This window comes from Sus scrofa, chromosome 2, assembly GCF_000003025.6.
Source record: "Sus scrofa isolate TJ Tabasco breed Duroc chromosome 2, Sscrofa11.1, whole genome shotgun sequence".
NCBI classification, from domain to species: Eukaryota; Metazoa; Chordata; class Mammalia; order Artiodactyla; family Suidae; genus Sus; species Sus scrofa.
In genome coordinates, this window is record NC_010444.4 from 144778091 (window position 1) to 144794861 (window position 16771).

Below are 16771 nucleotides of genomic sequence, written 5' to 3' on the forward strand. Positions count from 1 at the left end.
TGTTTGTTTCTTGAGTTTCTGATAAAGTCTGACAGGATGACTTTTTTTTTTTTTTTCCAATAAGCAAAGACCGTGATCAGAGGTCACACGTCTTAGGCTCCTGCGGTCACTAGTGACAGCCACGGGGCTGAGTTCCCATGTGTTCTGGGGAGCTCTGGTTTCCTTTAGGGAGAGGTCAAGCGCTCGTGAACTTGAGGAGAGGCCATCAGGCCTGGTAAACAGGTAAGCCCCAAAGAGGCCCCTTCCAGGGAATGTTTCCGAGTTTATCTCCTGGAGTACATATTTTATTCTTCCCAAATTCGATTTTCAAATCTACCCTTTTCCTGGAATTTGGCTAACGCAGTATGGAATGATCAAGAGCCACAATATAGATGGTCCCACCGCACCGCTGGGCGTGCCCCCGGGGATTGTAAACGGGTTCCTTGCAACCCGCTGTCCAGCCCAGCTGATGTTATGGAATCTTCTGGCTCCCCGTATCCCCTCCAGGGACATCCTGCAGTGCAGCCTGGGACCCAGGTTTACAGTTCACTCCCAGCTTCTGCTGTGAGAACCCAGGAACCGGCACCCTGGGGATGGGAAGTGAGCCTCCTGAGGGCTCTGGAAGTTCCTCCTAGGTCAGCAGGGGAGGAACGAGCCCCCCGTTGCCTCGTTCTGAGGGGTGGCTCTCTGAAGAGGTGGGTTGCCCGTGAGCTGTTTTTACTGTCCTTGTTTGCCACTTATAAGGACTGGTTCCCCCCACCCCCAAGAGCAGCACAGATTCATAGCACCTGCTGCCTCCACCGAGCATCCCCCCTGCTCTGGAAAATCCTCCCTGCATCTGCAGCCTCGTACGTGCCTGAAGTCATTTGGTACCTGGGCGAGACCTTGCGGGGGGCCCACGTGTATATGCGATGCCCCCCATGCGGCCACTGAAACGTATGTACGGATTTGCATCTTACCAACGGCCTCGTTCCTTCCACTCGCCTCCCCTGTCACCTCGCCTTTGACATCTTGTTAACGGGAAAGGTTTTCATTCTCACGTTGCTTTTGGCAGCCCCTCAGAGCAGAGCGCACATCAGGTCCCGTCTTGTGGCTGGTTTGGTGGTTCGTTTACCTGCTCTGGCTGTGATTGGTCCTAAGATCACCTTGGTTAGAAAGAGACTTTATTGACACTTGAAGTCACAGGAATGAAAGATTTTCTCAGACCTCAAACGCATCTGTTCTTTGGAGAATTATATCAGGGTTTTCGTTCCTTCTTTTCTCATTTCCTCCTTGACCTCCAGTCGGATACCACGCGTCTCTCTTATGCACATGTGGTCTGCGTCGTGGGCTCACCCTGCTTTTAATGGCACTAAGCTAGGCTGTGGCCGTTCACTGTGCCAGGCTAGTCAGGACTGCCCCGGTTCAGCCTGCGTCGCAGCCAAGGGAGCCTCTAACCAACTCGGTTCCCGCTCAAGGTAGGTGAGACTCACAGTGTGGGAGGGTCTGCCAGGGCTGCCTCCTTCAGACTCCACTCAGCATCACCTGGCTGTTTGGGCCAATGCAGAACAATTTTCAGTGGAGATGGTCAAAATCGCGACCCAAAGTATCCCACAGCCCAACTCCTGTCACATTGTGTATCCATCAAGTCTCGTGTGTCATTGACCCCAGGAGGCTGGCCCCATCCTCTGTTTGCTAAAACTCGAGTAGCTGATGTGCCTTCCCGAGGCTAACCAGCAAATGAGTCAAGACTTGAATTCACAGGCCCTTTCTCCAGGTACCAAATCACATTTGGTGACTCCCAGGTCTTCTGTGAACTCTTAAAATGTTTCTTTTGGGGTTCCCATCGTGGCTCAGCGGAAATGAATCTGACTGGCATCCATGAAGACGCAGCTTCGATCCCTGGCCTTGCTCAGTGGGTTAAGGATCTCGTGCTGCCGTGAACTGTGTCGTAGGTTGCAGACACCCGTAGGCCAGCAACTACAGCTCTGATTTGACCCCTAGCCTGGGAACCTCCATATGCTGTGGAATGGCCCTAAAAAGACAACAACAACAAAAGATGTTTCTTTTCACTCCGTGGCTGTCTGTCCTTTGTGCGTGGGGCGAGGGAAGGGTAGATTGGAAAGATTTGTTTTAGTAGCTGGATTTTTTTGCCTTTCCTGAAACTTTATCTATGGGAAAAAAAAAAAAATGGGAGAGTAGCACTTGTCTGGCCTGTGTCAGATGAGGGAATGACGGCCAGTGGGAATTGTCTTTCTTTTCCCATTGTTCCTCCTATCACACCCTTTTGACCTTTCATAGTGGTTTCCATCTATAACTAATTCCTTGTTTGTCATAAAATGTGTGAGGCCTGTATCCCTCTTCCTCCCTCCATGAGGACAGGCCTGGCCCGTGGCAGCTGCCTCATGACACGTGGGAGGCTGAGCAGCAGCGGAAGAGGCGGGAGAGGCCGTGCTCTAGACCACAGCCCCTCCTTCCTGTCCTCCTCTGACTTCCGGTGGAAAGGAATTGGGTCATCAGACGCGGCTGCTTGAGCACAAGGTGACGTCGTGGTCCTTGGGGAGCTGCACCCCTGCTCACCCCGGGAGGCAGACTTACTAGAGAGACCTGCCAGCCTCAGGGCAGGCGCACAGCCGCGTCCTTGCCCAGCCTTCCGGCTAGTTCTCAGCACAAGAAAGCATCTGGATGACCAGCTGGCCGGGAGCCAGAAGACCCTTCTCTGTCATCGGGATGACTTCCGGGTGGTTTTATGAAGGTCGCATGAGGCTGGAGACCCGCCTTCGAGCAAGCCCACAGCAGAATCGCCCCCAAATAAGAATGATTCCTTTTCCAAGACCCAAAGAGGACATTCCACACGGTCCCCCGGGAACTCCGTCTGTCATCTGACACTCTCGCTAAGGGAATTCTTGGTGTCTAACTGAAGTTTCCCAGGATACAGCATCATCCATGTCCTTTCTGTTTTTCCTTAGAGGGAGCCCATCAGCTTTCTAGGGCAGTCACCCTCCACTTTTAGGGTTCCATTCAGCAAACATTTCTTTTTTTTTTTTGTCTTTTCTAGGGCCACTTCCTGCAGCATATGGAGGTTCCCAGGCTAGGGGTCTACGCCAGCGCCACAGCAACGCAGGATCCAAGCCACGTCTGCAACCTACACCACAGCTCATGGCAATGCCGGATCCTTAACCCACTGAGCAAGGCCAGGGATCAAACCCACAACCTCAAGGTTCCTAGTCAGATTCGTTAACCACTGTGCCATGACAGGAACTCCTCAGCAAACATTTCCTGATGGCCTCTTGTGTGCCAGGAGCTCTTTAAACCAGGAAGGAGGAGACGTGATCTCTGTCCTGGGGAACCCGCAGCTGGCCTTGGGGATGGGCGGTGTGCAATACCCAGAGTTTACCGCGTGGCACTGCTACACTTTGCTGTGTGTGGCAGGTATGCTCCAGGTCCGAGGAAGAGCAGACCTTTCTATTCGGGAGGTAGGTACCGATCAAACCTTCTTTGTGCAATGATGGTGGAGATGATATTGGAGGTTGGAGAGGAGTCCACGACTGAGGCGAATGAGAAAGTGTCCCCCACACGAGGACAGCAAAGACCAAGACACAAAGGGGCGTGAAGAGAGAGAGGGAACAAAGAGAGGCGCATTCAGCGTGATCAGAACACGAGGCAATAAGGGCTGTCTGGAGGTTTGTGCAATGTTCACCCAGTCCCTCGACCTTCTCGCAATATCATTTACTTCTCGCAAGACCATTCACTGCTGTCTTCCTAGATACTGGACCCTAGTATACATGCATGAATCGTGACTCCTCAAAATATGTGAACAAGATGGTGGAATTTTATAGATGAGGAAACTGAGCATCAAGGAGGTCACGCAAGCTAGGAAGTGATAAAACTAAAATTCCAACATAGGTCTGTCTGCTTCCAGAGCTGATCCACTCTTAATTTTTTTATTTTTTATTTTTTTGCTTTTTCAGGGCTGCACCTGTAGCATGTGGAGGTTCCCAGGCTAGGGGTCAAATCGGAGCTACAGCTGCCAGCCCCAGCCCCAGCCCCAGCCACACCAGATCAGAGCCACCTACACCACAGCTCACAGCAATGCTGGATCCTTAACCCACTGAGCGGGGCCAGGAGTCAAACCCGCAACCTCCTGGATGCCAGTCAGATTCCTTTCCACTACGCCATGACGGGAACGCCCACTTAAAAAATCTTTTTTTAAATTTTCTTTATAGATATACACACCTGATTTTACATAAATGCATAAACTGTTTAAATTGGGTGGATGTTTTTCCTTCCATTTTTAACTGGGTTCTTCAGTCCCCCACGTCAGCCTCTTCAAAACTATGTCAACACCCTTTTCAGGGGTGAGCCCTTCAGGAAGCACCGTTTCTGGCCAACACTCAAGCTTGGCTTTGCAGTGGACGGAGGAAGAGCAGGATGTTTTTTGAGTAAAAACTTTTCATTCCTCCAAGGAGCCCTTTGCTCATTCATCTTGAGTGAATAGCCCCCCCATTGCTGGAGCTCTGTGCAGACACTCCTGGTTCTCTGGGCAGCCCCAGGGACTCCAGCTGCAATCTTTGGCCCATCCCAGAATCCTTGAGGACACAGCAAGGAGGCAGTCCCTGCAGAGGGCTCAGCCACGTTTTTCTGGCTGGAAATATGTAATGTGCAAACTTTTAAAAATTCAGCAATTTGAAAACAGTCCCTTTCCCCACCCTGATCCAGCTGCCAGTGTTGGGCCTTCAGGCTCTTCGGGGACTGCCAAGGACATCCCATGAGCATGTGTCTTCTTGTGGGAGAGCCAGTGTTTCTAGCCTGATCTGTGAATGCTCAAAAATAGAGAACTTTGTTGGCTTTTAACCCCCCTCTTGAGCTTAATGAGATTTGAAAAATCCAGAGCTGGAGGAAAGGCCTGAGAACTCAACGCAGATGATGGGTGAGTGCTTTGAGGACATCTGACTTCCGCTCAAGTCGGCTTAGAGGGTGAGACTGTGACCCAGGTCTCCTGCAGGGAGGGGGGCTGAGCTGTGTGTGTCAGGATGACAGTGTCCACGTCGGTCTCATTTAGGGGCACTTCCTTCGTAGCATGCGTCGTCTCATTTTGTCCTCAGCCCTGTGGGATGGAGGCTGTTGCTTCTCCAGCCTGCAGGTGAGAACGCCAAGCGTTAGGGCGGGTCAGCTCTTCAAAGTCACGGAGCTAATAACTAACAGGCTCTTCCCTCCCCCACAATTCCAGCTCTGGGGAAGGGCTCAGAAGCTCCAGCCCTCCAGTGTCCCCCACTTCCTTCACCCCACAGGCCTCCTTGTTGTTTTGCCTATCTGCACCCCTTCTTCTGCTCACAGCACCTCCATTTTCCTTTGGGAGCCCCCTACCCTCAGGTCCTGGGTTTGGGTGAGCTGGTCCGTCCCCGAGCCAGTGGTGAACCTGTGCCCTGGTCTGGCCGAGGAGGTCGTCACATCCACTCAGCCTCAGGGGTTGGTGGGGTCAGGCATGGGCCTGGGACCTAGTGAAATCCACAGTGTCGGGGCTTCATCATCTTGGGACAAAGTTTCCAGGTCACCACAAAGGAACTTGTCGTATCGGGAAAGCATGGTATGTCCCACCCCCATCCTCAAAGGACTTCTCCACGGGAACCCTGGCTGCCCTTTGTCTTTATTTGAGGGCCCTCACATTTTATGTCGAGCATCTATTTATCGAGAATACTGCCCCTCTGAGAGAAGTCACTTCAGAAAGCAAGCAGAAGATTTGAAATATTCATTGCCATATAAAATGGTCAGGCATTGTTCTAGCGTGACCACGCCTGGAACAATCTCACCAGAAGAGAAGACTTGAGGCCAAAAACTCAGCAAGCACTGCTTTTTTTTTTTTTTTTTTTTTTTCTAAACTCTGATATTTGTTCTCCATTCTGGACCAGAAGCAGCTGTGACTGGATCTCATGAGAACAGGGAAGCTTCGTGGCAGGCAGAGCTCTCTGCCGATACTCTTCCAACCCCAGTCGATTCAAGTCACCACTTGAGATGTGCCTGGTCCTGGGAGGGCATTCGTGGTGAGATATTCCCCCCATCCCCGGAAGTCTCATCCGAGACCCCTCCTCCAAGTCAGGTGTAATAAAGAATGCCAATAAATCATGCCTAGTCATGACATGAAATTGCATGGCAGCGAGCACACCTCCGGCACGAAGAACGTTCACACACCCCGGGGGGGCCGCACCCAGACCTGTTCAACCATCCCACAGATGTGAGTCTGAGAAACTCCAGTGTCGTGGAGTTCAGGCCTTCACCTTCGTCTGGGTGGGGCTACATACGTGGAGGCCCACAAAGGGGGTGGGCGTACCTGATCAGACTCAGGTAGCCCGCTGCCACTCTGCCCCTGTGACTACTCACAGTTTTCTTGTCTTAGGGACTTTCAGATAAAGGGATTCCAAATCTTAACGGGAAAAGCTTCAAGGGCAAGGAGGACACACCAGGCCCATAAAAGATAATACTTGCACAAGAGTATAGCACGTTGAAATTTCCATGTTTTTGTTTTTCTCCTCCAAACGTTGACCATGGCACACCCTGGATCTAAAAACCTTCAGAAGCTCTCATGGCCTGAAAACAAGCACCGTGGCTTACAAGGTACTTCTCATTATGGCCCCAGCATCTTCTCTCCAGTGTTCCCTTATACGTCCTATGCCCCAGAGGCACCTGCCCTTCGTTATTCCACAACAGTCTGGACCATCCATTCATTTATTTATCAATATTTATTGGGCACCTCTTGTGTCCACACCCAAGTGCTAAGTGTTGTCTCCTACCTGTGCCCCCAGAGTTCACTCAGGCTCACATGCGCTTCATTTTTTCCTACCCCAAGGGGAATAACTGTTGTGTTTTGCCTGTTCAGCAGCCATCACCCCTTCCTCTGAGGTCACAGCACCTCAGTTTCGCTCCAGGGAGCCACCCCGCCCCTCCTCTCAAGTCCCAGGATTGCGTGTGGACTGACACCAACCCAGGGTTCCGTGGTGAACTTGGGACTCCTGCCAGGCCTCTGGGATCATCAGATCCACCCAGCAGAAGTGATGGGCTGATCCAGGAATGGGCTCAGGATCTAGTCAAGTCCAAGATCAATTTCTGGATTTCTTAGACTGTCATGATGCAGGACTTTCTCCTCCTGGATGTGAAGCTGTGAAGATGCTGGAGGCCCCCTTGTCTCCTTGCAGAGGAAGTCTGACTGAGAATCCTAAGGATCAGGAAGCCTCAAGGTGGTGCCAGGGGAGAGGAAGAACACCAGGGCTCCATGTTTGGAGTCCAGATGCTCCTGAGCTCTTCTGTTGCAGAAGCCAGTATATTCTCATTTTGCTCAAAATAGTCGGAGTTGGATTCTTTCACTTAAAACCAAAGTCCTGAGCTCTAGATAAAGCTTCAGAACCGTTTCTGTACAGTCCTTCCTCGCCCTTGATTGTCTGATCCTTTGCCAGGAGGAAAGAGCCCTGGATGTGGAGTCAGAAAACCTGACGTTAAGCCTAGTTCTGCCGTTTCCTAACAGCTGGGCCTTGGGGTAATCGCTTTGCTGAGTATCAGTGTCCTCATCTTTAAAATGGACCTAAGAATGCTTCCAAGGTTGTTTCAATTAAATGAAATGACACTCATTGATGCACTTTACAAAATTTGCCACAGCAGCTAGAGATTCTCATACTAAGTCATAAAGAGAAAGACAAATACCGTATGACATCACTTATATGTAGAGGCTAAAATATGGCATAAGTGAACCTATCTACAAAACAGAAACAGACTCACAGGCATGGAGAACAGACTTGTGGTTGCCAAGGGGGAGGGGGAGGGAGTGAGATGAACTGGGAGTTTGGGGTTAGTAGATGCAAACGATTCCATTTAGGATGAATAAGCAATGAGGTCCTGCTGTACAGCACAGGGAACTGTATCCAATCACTTGTGATACAACAGGAGAAGGTAATATGCAAAAATAGAATGTGTGTATATATATATGTATAACTGGGTCACTTTGCTGTGTCATAGAAATGACAGAACATTGCAAATCAACTGTAATTTTTTAAAAACTTGAAAAAAAAGAAAATAACCAGAAGCAAAGGGGAGAAAAAAAACCTCTCTTCCCATAAAAAACTAAAATTTGTTATCAAAACTCAATGATATAGTATTGCAATATGGATTTCTTCAATCCTATGCAAAAAGCTGGTCATCTCTGGATGTCTGTTACAGTGTTTCATGCCATTCATGTGCAGCCCACAGTTCTGGGAAGCACTGAGGGCTGCATCGTGGCTTCCTCAAGGACACACCGGCACGTGCTGTGTTTCTCACCCCGGCTTCTCCAGTCATGGCCGAGAGGATCACACGTGGGCAGACACCACAGCCAAAGGACGTCGGAGTACAGGGTCTGCCCTGTGATTCAGCATCTGCTTGGCTTAAACACACAACGTAGGTCAATCAGATTTTCATTCCTGTAGATTTGACCTCCAAGGCACTCTTGGAGACGAGAACATGAGATGAGAACTCCTGCGGGTGAGCGCTGACGGGTGACCATGTCGGGCTGAGTACAGTCTAAAGGCACAAGGAGGCCTGTCTTCAGAGGCAGGAGATTGGAGAGGAGATGAAAGACCAAATGGAACCAGAGAAAGAAAGAAAACCGAAGGACCGCCTCAGTCCTGAACGGCCTCTGTTCTCCTGGATGGATGCAATGCTCTGCTCTAGGATCCCTTCATCCCCACAGCTAACACAGCGTTGCCTTGGGCCAGTCCGAGTAGTGTCTGTTCCTTGCAACCAGAAGAGCGCTCCTGAGAACCGTGCTGGGTCCCCAGCGCCATGGGGAACCCAGGGCTTCTGGCAGCTCAATGAGAGGCCCAGGGTCACACAGTGACACAGAATTTGCCACCTCTGGGCTTTCACTCCATCTGGAGCTCTTGGTCTAGGGAACCCATTGTGAGGTTTCCTCTCACCGGGAGAGAGGAGGGTGTGTGCCTATTGGCCCCGCCTCCCTTTCCAGCCACACTTAGGAAGGATGAGTTTAGAAACTGGCATGAGTCGGGCTCTTGAATTCCACTTCATCTCTGATTATTGCTCACAGTACCCGTTGCTCTTAAAACACATATTCAGCAGTGGTGTGGCAGAGAGATGCACATAGAAACGGCTCCCGTCTACTTCCTCTGCCCACCAGAGATGCACAGAGCTATGGGTATTAGCTCTTCCCATTGGTATAAGCTGGGATGGTTTTCCATTAAAGGCGAAGATGAGTGCCCCTGAAGTCCATGAAAAATCACACGCCCTCTGCCACATGGCTGTTCTCAGCTGCTCAGGAGAGAGGTGGAAATAACAAGAGCCAGAACAGGGATTTGCTCTCCCCCGAAGTCTAGGCTGACTAGCCAGTGCTCCCCAGTCCTCCCTCTTTACTGCAGAGCTAGCTGTGGGCCTCGGTCACCCCTCCCTGCACAAACCCAGTTAAAGCCAATCAGTCTCTTTGTCTTGGGATTGTCCTGTGCTGGAGCCAATTCATCCCAGCTCACAGGAGCCCATCGTGACATCGGCAGACGTCTTGAGAGGCGGTAGCTTAACGTTGGCCAGGATGGGAGTATATCCTTCACGGAAATCACCAAATGTACAAACCAGCCCCTCCCCCAAAGAGCTGGCCCTTAAGCCTTTACCTGCATGTCACGACCACTGCTCATTTGCCTTGGGAGCTACTGTGACAGGTACCATCTGCACGTGGCTCCATTTACAGTCTAGACTGGTTTCAGCCTCCATGAAAGGCTGAGGGTGGGGGTGGGGTGAGGCAGAGCTGGAGAGAAGCTACAAGTACCCCACGTGCAGGTAAGTCAGTCACTTGGCAGTGATCCTGGTTTGGGGATAAAGTAACCTTTCCTAAATGCAGGCAGGACTCTGCTTTGTGAATCAACAGCTGGTTTTTTTATTTTTGTTTTTTGTATTTTAATTTGCACTGGTTTTAACCAGAGCCTAGAAGAGGGGTTTGGCTCCCCTCCCCGGAAAGATGGTGCTTTTGAGATCTTTGCTCAGGGCTGTCAAACACTGTGCTCAGATCCTGTCCTGGGAAAACCTGGAGAATGATGCTGCCTGCAGGCTCACCCCCCAGAGGCAGTGGGACCACAGATGACCCGTGACGACCTGCTGCGGGCAGGAGGCAGGGCAGAGGTCAAGGATCCCAAAGGCTGACGTTGTGGGTACAAAGCCATCATCACTGTGAGCCCTTAGGAAGAAGCTTGGTCAGAGGCACCAGCATGCACGTCCACTTTAGTGAGCTTCAGGGGTCTCTGGGAAGCTTGTTAAAACTGAAGAATTCTGATTTGGTGAGTGCGGGACAAGACCCCAGACTCTGCATTTGTAGTGGCATCCGGGGTGATTAGAAGTCCAGTGGTCCTCAAACCTCATTTTCAGGTCACCTGGGGTCAAAGCTAGGCGTGAGTGATGCTTTTTAACTAAGTATCAAAGATGTCTGCGTTGTTTTTATGGAGCTATGAGCAACGTTCCTTGGCCAGTGATTCATGAATGAGAAATTTCTTCACTGTGCTGTGATTAACACAAACATAATAATGGAAAAATCCATATTTACGTGGACAACAAATTCGAGAATGACTACAGGATGAAAGACTTCCCCAAAATCTTCCTTAAAAACTAGGAAGAACACATTCACCGCGAGAGATTAAATTTTTTAGTCAGTCAACTACATGAGCTCCCAAGAACACCAAGGATTCCAGCAAGATCAAAGTCACCCCAACTTCCTAGCCTAGGTGCTGATTAGAATCAGGGAAGCCAAAGCTAACACAGGCTATCTGTTTATAAAAAAAAAAAAAACCCACAGTTTCACCTCCTCTTCCCTGAATAGAATTAAATAAATGGCAAAAAGGATCCCATCTGCAAAAGGAAAAACATCTTAAAGGAGCAACGTGAGCTGCTGAAAAACAACACGTGATGTCAAATAGGCCTCTGAATTCTCATGATAGTTTTTGTGACCCATTGCTTAACCTCTCTGAGCTCATTTTCCCATCTTAAAAATAGGAGGCGAGAGGGTAATTCCTATACAGCAGAAACATCAGGAGGGGGGGATTTATATACAAGGTGGATGCACATAAATATCGAGCACTTGGCATAAGAAGTTTGGAAACTCCAGCAATGAGATGTGGTGAATGTTCATCTCTCTGAGTTTGAGTTTCTTTGCAAAATAATCCCTACCCCTCAAAGATGTGCTTTGAGAATTACAGGAAATATTTTCCATAAAGTACCTGGCACACTTCTGGGACAATTTGAGTGTCTAAATAAAAGATGGTAGTGAAGAATTATAACAAACTGAATGGAGTGAGGATTCATGAGTCCATGCCAGTATAAATAAATAAGGCAGACAAGCAAACTCCTCCCTACTGTTGAAAGTCAGCTTGTGATTGTAGGAGGAATGACGTAGAATGCCACTGTTTGGCAGCCGTAGTAATATTTGAGTCAGTCAAGAATCATCGATGAATGATTCATCATAGGATATTTGCAGAGTCTCAAAGTACCTCCTCACAAGCGACCCATTGATCTCAGAGGGTAAAATAATGACATTACAGTGGAGAAAACTCACAGGCACCACCTTTTACTGGGACTAAATGACCGCACGTCTCTTCTAGGAGGCAGTGAGAGGAACTCATCATGTCTTCCATGGAATTCCTAAAAAAAAAAAAAAAGAAAAAAAAAGAAAAAAGAAATGCGTAGCCTGAATCTCGCCATGAGAAAGACCAAACGTGTTCATGTCAGGAAATACGAAGATTCAGGTATTGTTCTGGAGGTCCAGAGACGTAACAGGTGAAATCAGTACCTACCGCTGGGCACAAAGGAACATCGCAGGGACACTGGCAAAATCTGAATGAGGTTTACAGATCGGATAACTATTACATCAATGCTAGTATCAGGGTTTAGATAACTGCACCGTGGTTTTGAGAGGCAGGATTTGTAGGCAGGCTTTTAGGAAATAGACTCATGTATTGAGGGATAAAGGCATCAGATCTACAACATCTTAGAAGAAAAAAATCACGAATATATAGAGCAAATATAGTAAATGCTAACCTTTGAGGTATGGGGGGAAGGTTGTCTAGGAATTCATTATTTTAGCCACGTTTTAAGTCCGAAGTTATGGGGTTTTTCCAAAATATCCAGCACATAGTAAGTAATGACAGCTGTTTCTGTTGTTAATCAATTAACAATAATAATGAAATCTCTGAGTTCCTGTTGTGGCACAATGGAAACAAATCCAACTAGTATCCATGAGGATGCAGGTTCAATCCCTGGCCTTGCTCAATAGGTTAAGGATCCAGCGTTGCTGTGAGCTGTGGTGTAGGTCACAGACGTCACTGGGATCCCATGTTGCTGTGGCTCTGGTGTCGGCCGGCAGCTACAGCTCCGATTTGACCCCTAGCCTGAGAACTTCCATATGCCGTGGGTGGGGCCCTAGAATGACACCCCCCCCAAAAAAAAAAAGATAAAAGAAAAAAAAAGAGAAAAAAACTCTCAGTCTACTCTAAAGTGTTTGGAACTGAAAGGAAAAGGGGTACAAAACCAACATCAAGATTTGCCAGAGGGCACTTTTTGAGTTTACAGTGTGAATGAGACTCTCCACCTGCCTTCTGGGACTGACTTCGTTTGAGTTCCTCTTGGCATCTCTGGTCCAAGGGTTGGGGTCCATGTGTGGTCTCATAGGAAAGGAAGGCTTTATGAAGTTCATCCTGCACAAGGTGAAGGTCTGTGGGCTTGACCGATGCTATGTCATGTGCCTGCATGAGACAGCATCGTACCAGATACTGGGTCTACCTTCTGGCCCCAGAGAACTCCATAGAAAGCCATTGCAGGTTCAAGGTCTAGTCTTGGCCCTCTCGCCATCAATTTGGAGGACATAAACATGTGGCGATGCTTTTAGCGGGGCCTCAAAGTCTCACATGGACTGGAGAGCCTGGGGCTTTGCGGTCAGGAGGGCAGCCTCTAGAGTCAGACAGCCTGCTTCCACATCTCAGAAACGCCACTTATCAGATAGCAATTTGGGGCAGGTCATTAAACCTCTCTGCCCCCAATTTTCCTCATCCACGAAATGGGGATAATGACTTTAATATAGAGCCAAGCTTATAGGGATGGTTTTCAGTAAGTCAGGTAATGCAAATGGCAGGGCTTTTATGCCCATGCATCCTAAAACATCTTTAGGTGTAAAATAATGTTATTATGCTCTTATCCTGAAATTGTCTAGAATCAGAGCCCTTCCATTAAAATAGGCTGGAACTTCTTTTCTTCTCCTTTAGCTGCCCTGGCCAGGCCATCTTCAGATAACACCAACCACCGATTGCTTTTAGAGTCCATCTTTTCCCCTGAGGCCAGTTCCTACTGGGCCCCCAGGGAGAGGAACTGTCTCCTCTCTCTTCCTCTCCCACCTCGAGGTTCCTTGTGGCTGTGTGAACCCCAGGGGCTCTGGAGACCCCTGTGGTTCTGCAGGAATTCATCCTATAAGAGATGCTTCCCTGGAAAACATGTGGCTGGTGATGGAAGCTCAGTGCCAGGCCCCAGAGCCATGGACTAGATTTCCCTTTGACTCTCTGCCAGGCCCACGAGCCTGTGCAAATTCTGGTCTCCACTCAGAGAGAGAGGAAGAAAGCCATCTTGCTATTAGGACTGCGAGACTAGAGCCAGCATCTCAGAACAGCACCAGATCTGTCCGCAGTGGCTTAGCCAAACCCCAGGAATGGAAGCCTGACGAGAGTGTGTCCTAAGAAACGTCTTCCTCCAGAATCCTCTCCACGCCCGTATTGCCACCTGCTTGCTGCACGTTGCCAGAGGACCCATGGCACCCCAGACCTGACCTGTCCAAAACGACACTGCCGCTTCCCTCCCCATGTCCTCTGTTTTGGGTGATGTCACAAGCCCAGTCGGAACCCTCAGAATCATCCTCCCCAAGCCTTTCCTTCGGGAGGTCCTATCCTTTCCCCATCCCAGTGGCCCACATGGCGTCCTTCCCCTCGGGTCACACGTTGACATTCAGGGCTTCCTGGTCTCTCTCCCCTGGGAGGGGTCAGCAGCCTCCTACCTGGTTTCCCTTCCACCAGCTCCCTGCATCCGGTCCACTCTTCACCTTAAGGGCAAAGTTAGCTCCGTAGCCGGAAATGGAATGATGCTCCCATGGGAGTGAAGATGGCATGGGCTCCCCCAGCGACTTGAGGATGGCGTGTGGCCTCCTAAGTTGCCATGCAAGGCCCACCCATCTCTCTAGCTTCATCGGGTCCTGAACCCCCACCCTCCAGCTCACCAGTTCCCTGGCTGCTCCTTATTCATTTCCTAGTGAGTCTTTGGACAGGGCTTCCTGCGGTCCGCCCTCTCCCTTCTCCTTTTTTTAACCTGGCAGATTCCTACTTACCCTTCAGACGCAGCTCAGAAGTCACCTTCTCTGGAAAGGAAGCCTTCCTGTCTCCCTGTGCTCTGCTCCTGGAGCACGTGTTCCGTGACTTTGTTAGTAAAACGTGTGGGTCTTCTCTGTGGCCGGCTGTTCCTTTGCTCACACTGCATGCTCTTCACGACAAGGGTTCTGCCCTGTTGACTTCTCTCCTCCCAGCGCTGGACATGGCCCTTCTCCGAAGAGGATGTGGAAAACCGACCTGTGGAACCACAGAGCGCCTCTGTGCACGAGAAGCATCACCCTTTGGCTGTAGCTTTATAATCTTGCAAAGTATCGGAATGTTGAGTCTACGGAAGGTAGAGTTCAAGGCTCCAGATTCACCTTTATCTCAACCTTCTTTCAGGTGAACTTGTCTTCTTTGCCTGTCTTCCTCATCTCCTGCCTTCTCAGCAGATCTCTGAGGGGGTGGCTTTTGCCATAAAAATACGTATTCTAGATTTGCTGGCTGGCAAAATTTACTTTCTACGGGATCAGAAAGAGCGGATCTTGTTCAAAGGCTTTAGCTACTATCCCTCAGAGAGAGGATGGACCCATGGAGCAGAATAATCCTGTCGCCAGCACGAAATGCTGTCACCCGAGGCGTGGGCTTCCACGCTCGGCCGTGCTGCCGCGATATTTAGAGATAGGGTTAGGCTGACCCTGGCATTCGCTTCACAGCCTTGGTTGTCATTTCTTCCATGTTGAGTTTCCTTCCAGGTCTCTGATCATTTCTGCTTTGGGAGGTGGCCAAGGTCCAGGCAGTACCCACGGGCACGCCAAGTCTCTGCGCCACCCCCACCCGGGGGCGCGGTCTGCCTCTTGGAATGCGTGCGTTCTGGCAGATGCCGCACACGCAGGGGTCAGAGCCACAGTCCGAGGAGACGGGCGCCTCCTGCACGGGACCTCATTTTTCTCCATCTGCACAACCATTTGGGGCCTCGGGCTTCGTGACTCATCCAGTGACTATCCATCTGCCCATTTACTCTAGAAAGGAAGAGGATTTCTTCACACACAGCTGGCCCGGATTCAGGCGTGAGCTGAGTCATCGTGTCACATGTTTCAGAGCCACCTGTCTGACCCATGCACTGCAGCAGCTCTCCAGAATGTCAGGGCTCCTCATTACTTGGAGGTGGGTGTCAGCTGCCTACCACCGTCCACACCCCGAACCAACCTGAAATTCCCACGCTGAGCCAGTCCCGGGGGGGGGCAGGGCTGGCAGATGGGTGTAGCTCCCTGCACCCTGCAGACCTTCTAATTGACGGATAAGCTCTCCTCCACCGAGCTCAGTGGAGGCCTCGGCCTCCCTGTCAAGGCAGCGCTCCTGCAAGCAGCCCCTCCCAACTGGTCAGACTTGGCACCAGAGCTTAAAGCATATTGAAACCCCAAGGTTAGATTGGGAAAGTTTGGCTATTTTCTGGGTGAAGAGAAGTGTCTCCTGAAGGCTACTTTTATTTGGAGATATATACATATATATATGTATATAAAATGATTTACTGGCAGGGTTAAGGGAAACTTGGGGGACTTTGGAAGGTAATATGTCTACACACTGAGTCCAAAATTCAAAAGGTACAAAAGCAATGTGAAATTTTCTTTCCCCCCACCCCAGTTCCCCTCCCTAGAGGCAACCCATAGCATGGGCATTTGTGTGTGTGTGTTTGTCCGTTGTGTGTAGGTGTATGTATAGGCACACGCGCCCCCTCTCGCGCAGAGGCTGTATCAGTTTACTGGGGCTGCTGCAGGCTAGAACTCCAGGGTCAGGGTGTGGAGGGGGTTGGTTCCTTCTGAAGACTGAGAGAGGGCTTGTCCAGGCCTCACTTCTGGCTTCTGGGGTCTCGCTGGCGATCTTTGACATTCCTTGGCTGGTAGATGAGTCACCCCAGCCTCTGCGTTCATGTGGTGTCCTCTCTGTGTGCGTGTCTGTGTCCAAATTTCCCCCTTTTTACAGGGACAGCAGTGGTATTTAATTGGGGCCCAATTGCCTGGCCTTATTTTAACTTAATTACCTCTGTAAAGGCCTTATCTTCCATGTATGGTTGCATTTGGCGGTCCTGGGGGTTAGGAATTCACCGTATGAATTTGGGGTTGACAATTCAATGCATGTAACACCGGCGTTTAGGTGTATGCCAATTTTAAAGTAAATGATAGCATATACTCTAAACACTATTCTGCATCTTGCTTTCTTTAATATTCTCAATACATAGAGACTTTCTTTCCTTTTCTTTCTTTTTTTTGGTCTTTTTTAGGGTCGCACCCACGGCACATGGAGGTTCCCAGGCTAGGGGTCCAATTGGAGCTGCAGCCGCCAGCCTCTGCCATAGTCACAGCAACTCGGGATCCAAGCCACATCTGCAACCTACACCACAGCTCATGGCAACACCCGATCCTTAACCCACTAAGCAAGGCCAGGGATCGAACCCA

General features: G+C 49.9%; 1 long non-coding RNA gene across 2 annotated transcripts; it reads right to left on the bottom strand.

Moving 5' to 3' along the window:
* Positions 4089-16538, bottom strand: LOC102160841. Of its 2 annotated transcripts, XR_297280.3 has the most exons (4): positions 14336-16538; positions 12560-12713; positions 11528-11613; positions 4089-5095 (listed from the first exon to the last, which is right to left on the bottom strand). It is a non-coding gene; the product is annotated as an uncharacterized LOC102160841 (long non-coding RNA). The 2 variants fall into 2 exon arrangements; XR_002341963.1 differs by lacking the exon at positions 4089-5095 and having other exon boundaries at positions 7740-11613.